This window comes from Felis catus, chromosome D2 (assembly GCF_018350175.1).
Source record: "Felis catus isolate Fca126 chromosome D2, F.catus_Fca126_mat1.0, whole genome shotgun sequence".
NCBI classification, from domain to species: domain Eukaryota; kingdom Metazoa; phylum Chordata; class Mammalia; order Carnivora; family Felidae; genus Felis; species Felis catus.
The window spans coordinates 68,796,538-68,810,742 of NC_058378.1; the positions used below are offsets into that span (position 1 = coordinate 68,796,538).

Consider the following 14,205-nt stretch of genomic DNA (forward strand, 5'->3'; position numbering starts at 1 on the left):
TGATCTGGGGAAGCTTTCAAGACTAAGCATTCTCATATGTGCTGGTGGGATTGCAAATTAATAATTTGACCAATCTTAAAAGTTCTCCTGCCCTTCGACACAATGCTTGAGCACTTCTAGGAGTATAACTTGAAAAAATAATCAGAAATACAGGTAAAGATTTATTTCCAAAGATATTCACAGCCGACTTATAATAGTCGGGGGGAAAGGATATATCCAACAATAGAACATTGGTTACTATATATATGTATACTGTATATCATATATATATACACACATATATATACATATCATATATATATATATATATATATATATGAAAATAATCTACATCCATTAAATCAAAAATTTCCAAGGAATTTTTAGTGGGATGTAGAAATACTTGTAAAATAATGCTAAGAAAAATAAAAGGACACAAAACATTGAAGCTAAAATATTTAAGTCACCTATATCAAACAAAGGAATAAAATATTGAAAATATTTAAAAATGTTGAACTCCAACCACAATTACTACTGGGCTATGGGATTATGGATGATATTTTTTTTCTGCTTCTTTACCCTTTTCGATGTGATTGATAACTTTGAAAAGGAGTGTGCATAATTTTGCCAATTCAAATTTTAAAAAATAAATCACTATAATAAGAGAAGGAATTTACCAAAAACACAGACAAAAATTGTGTCTCTTCAGAGCTCATTGGAATTTGCAAAGAGTTTCCTTGAGGGAACAGAAGGAGGAGGCATGACCCTGTGGGAGACAGACAAGGAAGAAAGGACAAATGGAAATAAGGGCAAAACCCTTAACTGGACCTGCCCTCGGGTGAGGCACCAATCCAATTATTTATGCATCCTCTAGAATTGCTGTCTAAACCACTTGTCTTCAACTAGAAAAAATAGGCTGTTCCTTAAGGTATGGTGTCATTAGGTGCATAGCTCAACTTTTAGGAGTGAAACTGTTTTAAATATTTCCTAGAAAGTTTCCTCCTGAAAATATGTTCTGTCAGCTTCTAGCGACATGGTTATTAATACCCTGCATTTATTTAAAATGATGGTAAGGAGACAGCAATGACATAGAGGCAATGGTCAGTTTAACAGGTAAAATAGGAGAGGGAAAGCAGAGTTTTCAGTGGTTGGGATACACAGACAGAGGACATGACAATGACCCCATCTACCAAGCAAAAGCATTATTGCTATAGGCCAGAGTTTCTCAATTTTGGCACTATTAACAGTTGAGTTGGAAAATTCTTTGTTGTGAGAGGCTGGCTTGTGCACTGTAGGATGTTGGGCATCACAAGTGGCCTCTACTTATTAGATGCTAGTAGCACTCACACCCCAATTGTGACAACTAAAAATGTCTAGCATTGCCAGATGTCCCCTGGGGATCAAAATCACCCAGGTTGAATTCTATTGTTGAAAGGAATTACTCTAATTTAACTTTTTTTCTCCGGAGACCTTTGCCTGATCTAATCTCACTGAAGATTTGCATATGTATATGTTCTAAAAAAATTTTTGCATATGCATATGTTCTAAAAAAAAATTTTTTTAAAGATCCCTAGAAAGCAAACTTTTATGGAAAGACAATGCCATGTATTACAAATAACATTAGAGTTGAAAAGGTCAGTTTGCAAGGCCAAAAATTACTACTTAATGGCTATATAACTTTGAACAAATCACTTCTCTGAGCTTCAGTTTCCATCTACAAAACAGGTGTGCATTAACCTCGATAGAAAGAGTTACTGTGAGCCATATGGCAAAAGTGTTAAGAGCATGAGCTTTGGAGCCAGGCAGACCCTGGGTCTGAACCTTGCATAAATTTTGAGTGAATCTGGAAGAATCAGAAACTTTCTGTCCTATGACCTTGGACAAGTTTCTTTACATCTCCCCATCTTCCCATCCTTAACGAAGTGTGAGAGAGACAGACACTTCTGCCACAGCTCTAGATGCTCACTGAAAATCTCTTTTTCAGGTTCTGGAACACTTCAGACTCATTCCTGGTTACTTACAGATCCCTCATTTAAGCCAGATCCTTCACAGTAGACCTGACCCAGCTCATTCTTCCTTAGCTGCTAATCACAGTAATTGCAAAGTTCTGTCTATTCTATAGTACCCTTTGCTATAGATCTAAAATAATGATAACATTCTTGCCCACTGTTGTCAGGATGAAGACCAAACTCCTCACAATGACCTACAAGATTTACAGACACTAAAATTTATAAATTCCATCCTCAGTCTTGGTTTTCTCCTTCATGTCCCATGGTACCATTACCCTTCAACTCCCAGGCCCACTGTGTACTTTTCAACCACACTTCACTTCTCATTGATCACATGGTTTCATGCTTCTTTAGCCTTACAATCTATATTCTTTTTTAAAGTTTACTTATTTATTGAGAGAGAGAAAGAGAGAGAATGAGCATGGGAGGGGCAGAGAGAGAGGCAAAGGGAGGATTCCAAGCAGGCTCTGTGCTGTCAGCACAGAGTCCTACGTGGGCCTCGATCTCACAAACCACGAGATCAAGACCTGAGCTGAAATCAAGAGTTGGGCACTTAACCACCTCTATATTCCTATCTTGGAAGACCATCCCCTTCTCTGACTAACGTACTCATCTTTCAAGATTCAGTTTATGTTACTTCTGCAAGAAACTGAACCTAAACCATCCCAGTCAGATTTCTCCATTCTTCCACATTGTTTCTATATTTATCCACAGTATTTTAAGGTATCCTTAGAATGGCATTTATCACAATATCTTGAAGTTCTTTGATTGCACTTTGTCTCAGCCACTTCATATGTTCGTGGTGTTTGTGAAGACTATTGCAGTAGAAAGTTCTAGCTGTTTTCCTACAACCCATTTTCCATTTTTGAAAAGTACCAATTCCTAACCTCTGTCCTGCCTCTGGATTTCTTCAGTTACATGAGTTAATAAATCTCCTTTAATGTTTAAGCATGTCTGGGCTAAGTTTCCTGTTACTCAAGGTCAAAGCACATCCTAAGTAATACAACCCCAGCACCCGGATTCATATATCTGACTTATGTCTCAACTCCAGCACCAGGTTTCATATCTGTCCCATAGTTGGTACTAAATAAATCCCTTAATAAATGGCTGAATCATTAGTTACTATTTCATGATTTGAGTCATTTATATCTCAAAGTTGGCTTTAGGGTTTTTGACTGCTATATTAATTTCCTCCTTATTACCGTCACAAATTACCACACACTTGGTGGCTTACAGCAACACACATTTATTCTCTTAAAGTTCTGGAGGTCAGGAGTCTGAAATCAGTTTCACTAGGCTGAAGGTAAGATTTCAGCAAAATTGATTCCTTCTGGAGTCTTCAAGGAAGAATCTGTTTCCTTGCCTTTCCTAGCTTTTGGAAACTGCTGGCATTCCTTGACTTATGACCCCTATAATCTCTTGCTTCTTTTGTCATATTTCCTACTCTTTTTTAGTCAAATATCCTCTGACTCTCTCTTATAAGGATGCTTGTGATTACATTTAGAGCCCACCCAGATAATCCAGGATAACAATTCTTTCTCAAGACCCTTAAATTGGACACATTTGCAAAGTCCTCTTGGTCATAAAAGGTAACATTTACAGGTTCCAAGGGTTAGGACCTGGATATTCTGGGAGTCATTATTTAGCATGATACAAATGCCTAACTTTAAATCAATCACAAAATTAGTGAAAGTCAGGCATTTTTAAGGTCTTAAAACTATCTAATAGCTAACCTCCATCCAGTACCCTCATTTTGAAGACACAGAGACTGAGATCCAATGAGGTGACTTATTCAAGGTCACATAATTATAGCTAGAAATAAGGCCTTTTGAGTCCAAGAAATATACCCTTGCTAGTCTTTCACGTTCCTGTTGCAATTTAAAGTGTTATCCAGGGGCGCCTGGGTGGCTCAGTCAGTTAAGTGTCTGACTTCAGCTCAGGTCATGATCTCGTGGTTTGTGACTTCGAGCCCCACATTGGGCTCTGTGCTGACAGCTCGGAGCCTGGACCCTGCCTCAGATTCTGTGTCTCCCTCTCTCTCTGCCCTTCCCCCGCTTGCTCTCTCTCTCTCTCTTTCAAAAATAAGTAAACATTACATAATTAAAAAAATAAAGTGTAATCCATAATCATTTTATCATAAATATTTATTATTGGAACATAAGAAAGTTACAAAAATTTGTCAAAATAAGCTCCCCAAAAATCTCAAATCAAAAAGTAGTTTAAATCATTTCTAATCTCTGTGGAAGTCTTATCCAAATTAGTTTCAGGATTGCTTTGTATTTTTATACTGATAATTTCTCTGGTAATGCTATATATTTTTTCTATCTTTCACCAACTCAGTCAATAATAGCCTGAGAATCCCATTACACAATATACTGAGTAGGGCCGAAGTAATTTCATCATCCTATATTCTTCCTCTTTGGCTTATCTCATCTTGAATGTCCACTAGGCGTAATGATGTTCTCCACTGCAGTATATCTATTTTCAGTGGACTGAACCACTCTGAATCCTTCAGCTATTTCAAAGTGCATCATCTTTTCAAATATACTGATCTACCACTGCACTTCTTTAGAATATTTTAAAGTGTCTGATAAACAGGACTGTGATTGTCTTCATAATTATACCATTAGACTTCATTTTCTACAAGTTTATATTCATAACAAGTCATTTGTGCCATATTTTGGCTTCAGTAATCATCAAGGTATGTGAGGGGTGATGTTTTTATCTCAGAAATGAATACTCTGTTTTCTCCAATTATGCTTTGAGTTTGTTATATGCCTTTTTAAACTGGTATCACCACACAGTCTCCCTTGTGATTATTGTCTAGTCAAAGCACATAGTCCCATTGAAATATTTGAAAAAAACCCAACATTAGTTAGGTGAATGCTGCTGTTCTGGCAGAAGTCATTTTTCCTTATATAAAACAACTTCTAAAGTATCCTGAGAAGGAAACTGTTCTTATCTTGATTATTCATCCCTGATGTACCTATAAAACAATTTTCCTGGAAAATACACTAGGTTTTCATGACAAAAGCCAATTCACTTTTTTTCCTCCATCAGATATAGAAGCAGCAAAAATAGTAGCAAAAATATGTCATGTATTAAGAGCCTAAGGTCTACTATGGGCCAGACTCAGAGTTAGGGACAAATTTATTATTACATTTAAACCTCACAGTATCCTTGTAGTGTGAGTGCCATTATTCCCATTATATGGAAGAGGAAACTCAGGCTTCTAAGACTTATGAAACTAGCCCCAAATCATGGTACCAGCTACCTATCTATATGTGATCAGTATTCTCAAAACCCAGTGGCTTCATCAAAATAAAAAACTTCTGTACAGCAAAGGAACAATCAACAAAACAAAAAGGGGACCTTACTGAATGGGAGAATATATTTGCAAATTACATATCCAATAAGGGGTTGGTATCCAAAATATATAAAGAATATATACAACTGAACATCAAAAAGCAAATAATCCAATTTAAAAAAATGGACAGAATACATGAACAGACATTTCTTCAAAGACAACATACAGATAGCCAACAGACATGTGAAAAGGTGCTCAACATTACTCATCATCAGGGAGTTGCAAATCAAAATCACAGTGAGATATTACCTTGTACCCATCAGAATGGCTAAAATAAAAAAGAAAACAAGAAACAAGTGTTGGTGAGGATGAAGAGAAAAAGGAACACTTGCGCACTATTGGTGGGGAATGCAAACTGGTGCAATTACTGTGGAAAACAGTATGGAGTTTCCTCAAAAAATTAAAAAAATAGAATTACCATATGATCCAATAATTCCACTACTGGGTATCTACCCAAAGAATAAGTAAACACTAATTTGAAAAAAAAATATACATACCCATAAAAACTTATTGCAGCATCATTTACAATGGCCAACTTATGGAAGTAACCTAAGTGTCCACTGATAGATGAATGAAGAAGGAAGATGTGGCATATAGCGTGTATATATATATGTGTGTGTGTGTGTGTGTGTGTACACATATATATGTATGCATATATACATATATATATATACACACAGTCATAAAAAGAATAAAACCTTGCTATTTTTAACAACATGGATGGACCTAGAGAGTATAATACTAAGTGATAAATAAGAGAAAGACAAATATTATATGATTTCGCTCTTATGTGGAACTTAAAAGAAAAAAAAAAACAAAGAAAAAAACCCCTACAGTATAGGGGACAAACCAGTAGTTACCAGAGGGGAGGTACGTGGGGGGATGGGTGAAATAGGTGAAGGGGATTAAGAATACACTTCCTGTGGTGAGCACAGAGTAATGTATAAAAGTGTTGAGTCACTATGTTGTACACCTGAAAACTAATATGATGCTATACATTAATGACACTGGAATTTAACAAAAACCAGTGGCTTAACACAACAATTTACCACTTTTCACAGTTCTGTGGATTGGCTGGCTGGTTTTTCCATTGGTTTTCCTGGGTTTGCTCACATGGTTGAATGTAGCTGGAGAGGTGGCTGGGAGCAGGGCTCAACTTAGATAGTTGGGATAGCTGCGCCTCTGTCTTCCTATATTTTTTGTTTTAATTTTTATTTAAATTGTAGTTAGTTAACATACAGTGGCTTCAGTAGTAGAATTCAGTGACTCATCACTTACATACAATGCCCAGTATACATTACAAGTGCCCTTCTTAATACCCATCCCCCTCCTCCCTCCATCAAACCTCAGTTTGTTTTCTACCATTAAGATTCTCTTGTGGTTTGTTTCCCTCTGTCTTTTTTTTCTCTCCCTTTTTTCTTCCCATATGTTCATCTGCTTAGTTTCAAACTCCACATATAAGTGAAATCATATGGTATTTGTCTTTCTCTGATTGGCTTATTTCACTTAGCATAATACATTTTAGGCCCATCCTATGGTTTTTGAATCTCAAGGAAGCAAGCTCAGGCCTGGGCTTCCTTTCGGGGTAAAGGCACCAGTTCATGAGGACAAGCCTCAACGTACAAGTGCTTATGGAGCTTGGCGTCATTTTTGTTGATGATCCATTGGCCAAAGCACAATTCAACACAGAGGGGAAAGATACACAAGTACACTGATACAGAAAGTTGTGATTCATTGGGGGTGTCATCCATTGAACAAAATACCACAATCACACAGCTACTGATAGAGATCACTAAAATCCTGGAGTCCTTTTCAAAAGCATGGAAACATAAAACTCACAAACTAAATACTTCAGAATGTGAGGATGGTATTTCAGTGAACAATATTAAGCACTTAACTTTGGAATAAACTTTTGTTTTGCTGATTGTCCCAGCATAGGCAAATGCGAGGGAAGAATGGACTCATAATTTCACCACCCTCTGGTTTTAGCAGAATGTTTGTGGCTATTAGGGAGACCTCCCCATAAAAATGAGGAAGTTCTGAGAAACTTATGCTTGCCTTTTATTTATGGGGGAACTGTGACTCATGTGCCCAGACAGAGGGACAGTCTATGTTCTGAATAACTCAGTGGCTGGTCCAGTGTTATTCTGTGTTACATTAGCCACTAAGATACTCCTTGCCAGGCCTCGGTCTTTTCCAACACACGTAAAACAATAATGTCTCAAGCCCTATCAGATACTGACTTGGGAGAGGTAAATAAGATTTTGCTTAGTCTGTCTTTCACTGCAGGGATACATGGGTATGCCAAACCCATTCTACTTACTGCAACATGCTGCAAAATTTGGCTGAAGAGAAGCCACGGGCTCTGTACTGAGGCCTGTTAGTGTCAGGAGAGGTGACGGGGTTTTGATAGGAGAGCAGGATACCTTGAGGAGCTCTTCACTGGGAAGAGAGGATGGGGGGAAGCACAGGGAAGTCCCTCAGAACTACACACTTGGTCACCTAGTTATGGAACGCTGAAGCCAGAGGAAACCTAAAAGATCATTTAGATATGCTGGATTAGGGAATTAGCCTAATTAGACAGGGTGATACTTAGCACACAGATATGAATCTCTATTCCTGCACACTGCAAATTGATCCTGGGTACTTCCTTTTCATAATCTTTTCAATACAGTTTTTGGATCAAAAATAAATTTGTACTTGGTAATTGGTAGCATATTCAGTATATCATAGAGTATCATTATTGCTTCCATTTTATGAATAAGGAAATAAATTCAGTGTGACAAAGAAAGTAATCCCAGTTGCAAGCTGGTAATAGACAATACAGAATACAAACCAGGGCAGTCTCATTCCAAACAGTGATCTTAACACAAAACTCGACAGAAGGGAGCTGTGCTTGCCCCAGAGGCTTTTGGTTTGTTTTTGAAACATTCACTTGAGGAGTATTTATTGGTCATCCACTATTTGCCAAGTTTCCATGTTAAGAGAATAATAAGACAGAGATGGCTCTTGCCCTCATGGAGCTCACATTCCAGAGGGAGAGGAAAGAAAATCAAAACTTAAAGAAAAACAAATTTAACCCCAGATAATGAAAAGTGCTAAGAAGAGAAATATGATGTGCAGCTCAGTTCTCTTTCCATTTTCCATTTTCTTCCCTTGCCATCCCAGAAAAATAACACATAGAAACCCCCAGAAATAGTGCCTCTAACCCTTGCCATTGGATTTTCAGTGCTTTCCACCCTCACTTACCTGCATTCTAGCCCTGAGCCAAGCACTGGCATAGCTACAGCTGCAGAAGCTTACAAGGACCATAGGAGGCCATGGAGAAGCCAACTGGAAGACTGAACAAATTATCCAGATAATTTGGGCAGAAATATGTCCTGCTGGGGATTGAATATTTGGCTAAAGTACTTGTTTTGACAAATGATTCTGGTAATCATTCAAGCCTTAGTTTTGCTTTGGAAGTTTTCTAATCTTAAGGTAAGGTAAGGACATACATGTCAGTTTCTCTTATGAGTTGTTCCATGGGACAGATACTGGAAATGGATTTGTGAGTGAGCTCCTCTCCTCATATGCTTAGAAACTGTAATAATCAAGAAAACTTATTCATTCATTCAACCAATATTTATCTCATATCTACTGTGTTAGGTGCCATTTGACGGAACTAACTGATAAGATAAATACAAGAGGGAGGAGGGAAGAAGGAGAAAGAGGAGGCAGATAGTATGTAACTCTTAAACCTTAGGACAGTCAGTAGATTCCAAAGAATGAGAAGTGAGATGAGGGAAGGGTAATGTATCAATTAAGGATTAAGTTAATTTGCTTGTAAAAAAAATAAAGTTATGGCCCAAAGTAAAGGTTTGAAATTTTTCATATCTAATAAGGAGTCTAGAAGAAGACAGTCTAGGGCTATGGTTACATTCTTACCTTGTGAAAATATCAATAAAACTTGTAAAACCTTTAGCCAGGTTAACCAAGAAAATAAGTAAGAGAGAAGGAACAAACTACCAACAACAACAAAATTTCATTACTACTGATCCCATAGAGGATAATAAAGGAATAATATGAACAAATCTCTGCCCATGAACTTGATAGCTTAGATGAAATGAACCAAATCCTTGAAAGACATAAACTACCAGAATCACAGAAGGAGATTTGGATAATTCAAATTGGTCTATCTCCATTCATGAAATTGAATGAGCAATTAATAACCGCCCTAAAAGAAAGCACCAGGCCAAGACAGTTTTATTGGAGGAATTCAATCAAACATTTAAGGAAGACAAAACCCCATTTTCCATAATCTCTTCCCAAAAACAGAAGTGGAGATAAAAATCAGATAAAGATGTCACAAGAAAGGATAACTACAGTCTGGTACTTCTGATGAACATGAATGCAAAAATCCCCAATAAAATATGAGCAAATCAAATACAACAATGGATAAAATGGCATACACAGTGACAAAGCAGGGTTTATTGCAGGTATGCTGACCTGATATTCAAAAATCAACCAAATTAATCCACCACATTAATATGTTTGAAAAGAAAAATCCCATGACTGTGTTATTGATGCAGAAAAAGCATTTGACAAAATTCAACACTAATTCATAATAAAAATGTTTAGCAAATAGGAATAGAGGGGAACTTCCTCTATTTGAGGAAGAATATGTACAAAAGTCCTACAAAAAGCATTATACCTAATGGTGAGAAAATGGATGTTTTTCCCTTTAAATTGGGAATAAGGTAAGAATGTAACATCTCACCACTCCTATCGGCATTGTGCTGGAAGTCCTAATTAGTGAAATGAGATAAAAAAAAAAAAAGGAGGGGTGCCTGAGTAGTTCACTCAGTTAATCATCCGACTTTGGCTCAGGTCATGATCTCGTGGTTCGTGGGTTTAAGCTCCGCATCGGGCTCTGTGCTGACAGCTCAGAGCCTGGAGCCTGCTTCAGATTCTGTGTCTCCCTCTCTCTCTGCCCCTCTCCTTCTTGCACTGTCTCTCTGTCTCTCAAAAATAAATAAACATTAAAAAAAGGACATAAAAGGCATACAGATTGAGAAGGAAGAAATAAAATGGTCTGTGTTTGAAGTTAATTTATCTGTGTACAAACCCAAAGAATTGATTAAAACAAAAAACAAAAAAACTTCTGAAACTAATAGCCAAGTATAACAAGATAACAGAATAAAGGTTAATATACGAAAGTCAGTTGCTTTCATATCTACCAGTAATAAACAATTTGAATTTGAAATAAAAAATATCATTTACGGGGCGCCTGGGTGGCGCAGTCGGTTAAGCGTCCGACTTCAGCCAGGTCACGATCTCACGGTCGGTGAGCTCGAGCCCCGCGTCAGGCTCTGGGCTGATGGCTCAGAGCCTGGAGCCTGTTTCCGATTCTGTGTCTCTCTCTCTCTCTGCCCCTCCCCCGTTCATGCACTGTCTCTCTCTGTCCCAAAAATAAATAAACGTTGAAAAAAAAATTAAAAAAAAAATATCATTTACAATAACACCCCCAAAGTCATAATGCTAAATTATAAATATGAAAAAAATACATAAGGACCTATATACAAAAACTTTATATATACATAAAGCTATGATGCAAGAAAGCACAGAGGAGTTAAAAAAAAGAGACATATTCTAAGTTCATGGATTAGAATATAATATTGTTAAGATTCAATTATTCCCAAATTGATCTACAGATTCAACAAAATCCCAGTCAAAATCTCAGCAAACTATTTCATGGATAACAACTGATTCTAAAGGCAAGAGACCCCAAATAGCCAACATAATGCTGTAAAAAAAATTTGTAGGATGCATACTCCACTTTAATACTTACTGTAGAGCTACAATGATCGAGACAGCATGTAACTGGAAAAAATAAACACATGGATTAATGGAACAAAGGGTCCAGGAAATTAACCCATACAGATGTAGTCAACTGATCTTTGACAAAGGATCAAAGCCAATTCCATGTAAATAAGATATTCTTTTCAACAAACCATGCTGGAGTACTGGATATCCATATGCAAAAAAAAAAAAAAAAAAAGAACCTAGACATAGAACTTATGCTTTTCACAAAAATTAACTCAAAATGGACCACAGATATAATTGTAAAATGCAAAATCTCAACACTTCTAGAAGATAACATAGCATATAGGTGACCTTAGGCCTAGCAACACATTTTATATATAACCCAAAAAGCATAATCCATGGCAGGAAACTTTATTTTTTAATAAATTTAAAACTTCTACTCTGAAGGACGTTGTTAAGGTAATGAAAATACAAGACATAAACTGGGAGAAACATTTGCAAAACGCGTATCTGATAAAGGACTTGTTTTCAAAATATACAAAGAACACTCAAAAGTCAACAATAAGTAAACAGTCCAGTAAAAAAAAAAATGAGCAGAGGATCTGAATAGACATCTCCACCAAGAAGTATCAATGGCAAGTGAGCATATTAAAAGATGATCAACATCACCTGTGACTAGAAAATTTCAAATTAAAAGCAGAAAGACACACTGATTAGAATGGCTAAAATCCCAAAGTCTGACACCATGAGAAGCAACATGAACTCTTATTTCTTGGTGGTAGGGGTCAAAAATGGAACAACCACTTTAGGATGGGATTTAGCAGTTTTTACAGAACTAAGCATAAACCTACCATATGATTCAGCTATCACCTCCCTATCTGTTTACCTAATTGATTTGAAAACATATATCCACACAAAAGCATGAACTCAAATGTTTAGAGCAGCTTTATTTATTCACCCAAAACTAGAAGCAAAAATAGATTTAAGAATGAATAAATAAACTAATGGTGGTAAACCCATTCAATGATAAAAAGAAATGAGCTATCAAGCCATGAAATGACATGGATGAACCTTAAATAAATACTGTGGAAGAAGCTAGTCTAAAAGGACATTTATATGATTCCAATGATGTGACATTGTAGAGACAGAAAACTATATCAATGGTAAAATGATTGGTAGTTAACAGGGATTTGAGGGAAGGAGGCAGGGTAGAGATGGTGAAATCCAACAGATAACTTAGGGAAGTGAAACTATTCTTTATGATACTGTAATTGTGGATGCACATCATAACGTATTTATTGAAACCCATTGAACCTGACAGTATAAAGAGCAAACATTAACACATGCAGAATTTGAAAAGCACTCGGGAAGTCAGTGGATCCCTGGATGTAATACATGATTGCGACATACACTCTAACTCTATTATATATGAATGGAACAGTTTTAGTAAAGGGATTGGGAGCAAAAGGTGCTGACACGAGTAACTTTGGAAATGCATAGAGTCTGGTGAAAAAAAAATTGGACATAAGCAGTTTACTCTAACTGATAAAGTTTCCTCACCCCCAGGGGAGGTACAAGTTAATTCCAATACTGCTACACTCGTGTACTTGAACTGAACAAATAGGTAAATGGATGATAGGTGGTGGGAGCCAGGCTCACGCTGTTGGTGTGGATTACAGATAAGCAAGGGGAAGCTATAATAATCTATATAGTAATGGATTAGAAGTTGGAGATATTAGTATGAGCCCATGTTTAAATTAATATAGATACAGATGTTTACACACATGTGTTTATAGGTGTGTCTGTTACATGGTTAGGGTACACATTTTTCTGTGCTCTCTCAGTTGAGAGGACTTAGAAGCAATGATACTCCAGTAGTTACAAGCACACCTAATGCCCAGGTCTTGGTTTCTAATACCTTCTTCCAATAAATGCAAGCACAGCTCCTTGTACAAATGACTAATTCTAGAATTGGGACAGAAAATATACAAGATAATCCCGGGGCATCTGATAGTGCCAAAAAGTAAGGAAGTGCTCAACAACAACAAAACACAACGATGAGGGATATCCAAGGGACATAGCAGCCAAATGAAAGAGCTACCAATGAATAAAGCTGGAAAAATTTGATTAACAAAATAAAGAAGCATTGGATTATAGCCCATAGTATAAATTAAATGTCCATGAGTCCATACTGAGTTAAATGAGCGGTTGAATAAATACATGAAGGAGAATAAACAAACATTCTGTAGAGAAGAATTCCAAGTAACATATGTAGATACCCTTCTTAAGTGTGAGCTAAGCAGAGTAATTTCCTTCCAAAGAGTACAGTATGGAAAAGGGAGAAAAATAGTAATTTACAGTGGTGAAATCTGATGGACAGAGCCTACCTCAGGCAGGTGATCAAGGACAACACTAACAGTGATAAGTCACTGGGTAGTATGTATTCTTGATATGATGTGATGAAACTGGTACCTTATCTCTGTGGTCTTCCTCCTGAAAATCTCTAACTCCATGAGAGAAATATCAGACAAGTCCCAATTTAGGAACACTCTATAATGTAACTGACCAGTACTCTTCAAAATCAAGGAAAGGTCATCAAAAGCAAGGAAAGTCTAAGAAACTGTCACAGACAAGAGGACAGCTAAATGTAATGTGGTATTCTGAATGGAATCTTGGAACAAAGAAAAAAATTGAGGAAATTTCAATAAACCTTGGACTTACAATTTAAAACAATGTATCAACATTGATCATTAGTGCAACATATGTACCATGCTAATATACAATATAAATAATGGGGAAACCACGTGGGCTGTGTGTAAGCTCTCTGTACAACCTTTGTAATGTTTCTGTAACTCTAACACTCTTCTATAAATACTTGTTTAAATTTGTTCATTTAAAAATACTTAAAAAAATATTTTAAAAGGTGTCCCTCATTTGGAAGAAAAGCCTTTAGCAGCTAACAGCTTCCTGACTTTTTCTAACTGTGGACTCTTTCTAAAATCTTCTTTCCATGTCCCACTGAATTCATCTGTTCTCTTCTCTATA

The 14,205-nt window shown here is 36.7% G+C and overlaps 1 long non-coding RNA gene across 3 annotated transcripts in view; it reads right to left on the reverse strand.

The window, feature by feature from the left end:
* Positions 1-14,205, reverse strand: part of LOC109492695 — a 124,491-nt gene that overhangs the window by 53,906 nt on the left and 56,380 nt on the right. The window contains exon 3 of one of the 3 annotated variants that reach the window (XR_006587320.1): positions 11,186-11,217. The exons of the other annotated variants lie outside the window; for them this stretch is intronic. This is a non-coding gene — a long non-coding RNA (uncharacterized LOC109492695). The remainder of the gene's footprint in view (positions 1-11,185; positions 11,218-14,205) is intronic. 3 annotated transcript variants of the gene reach the window in all.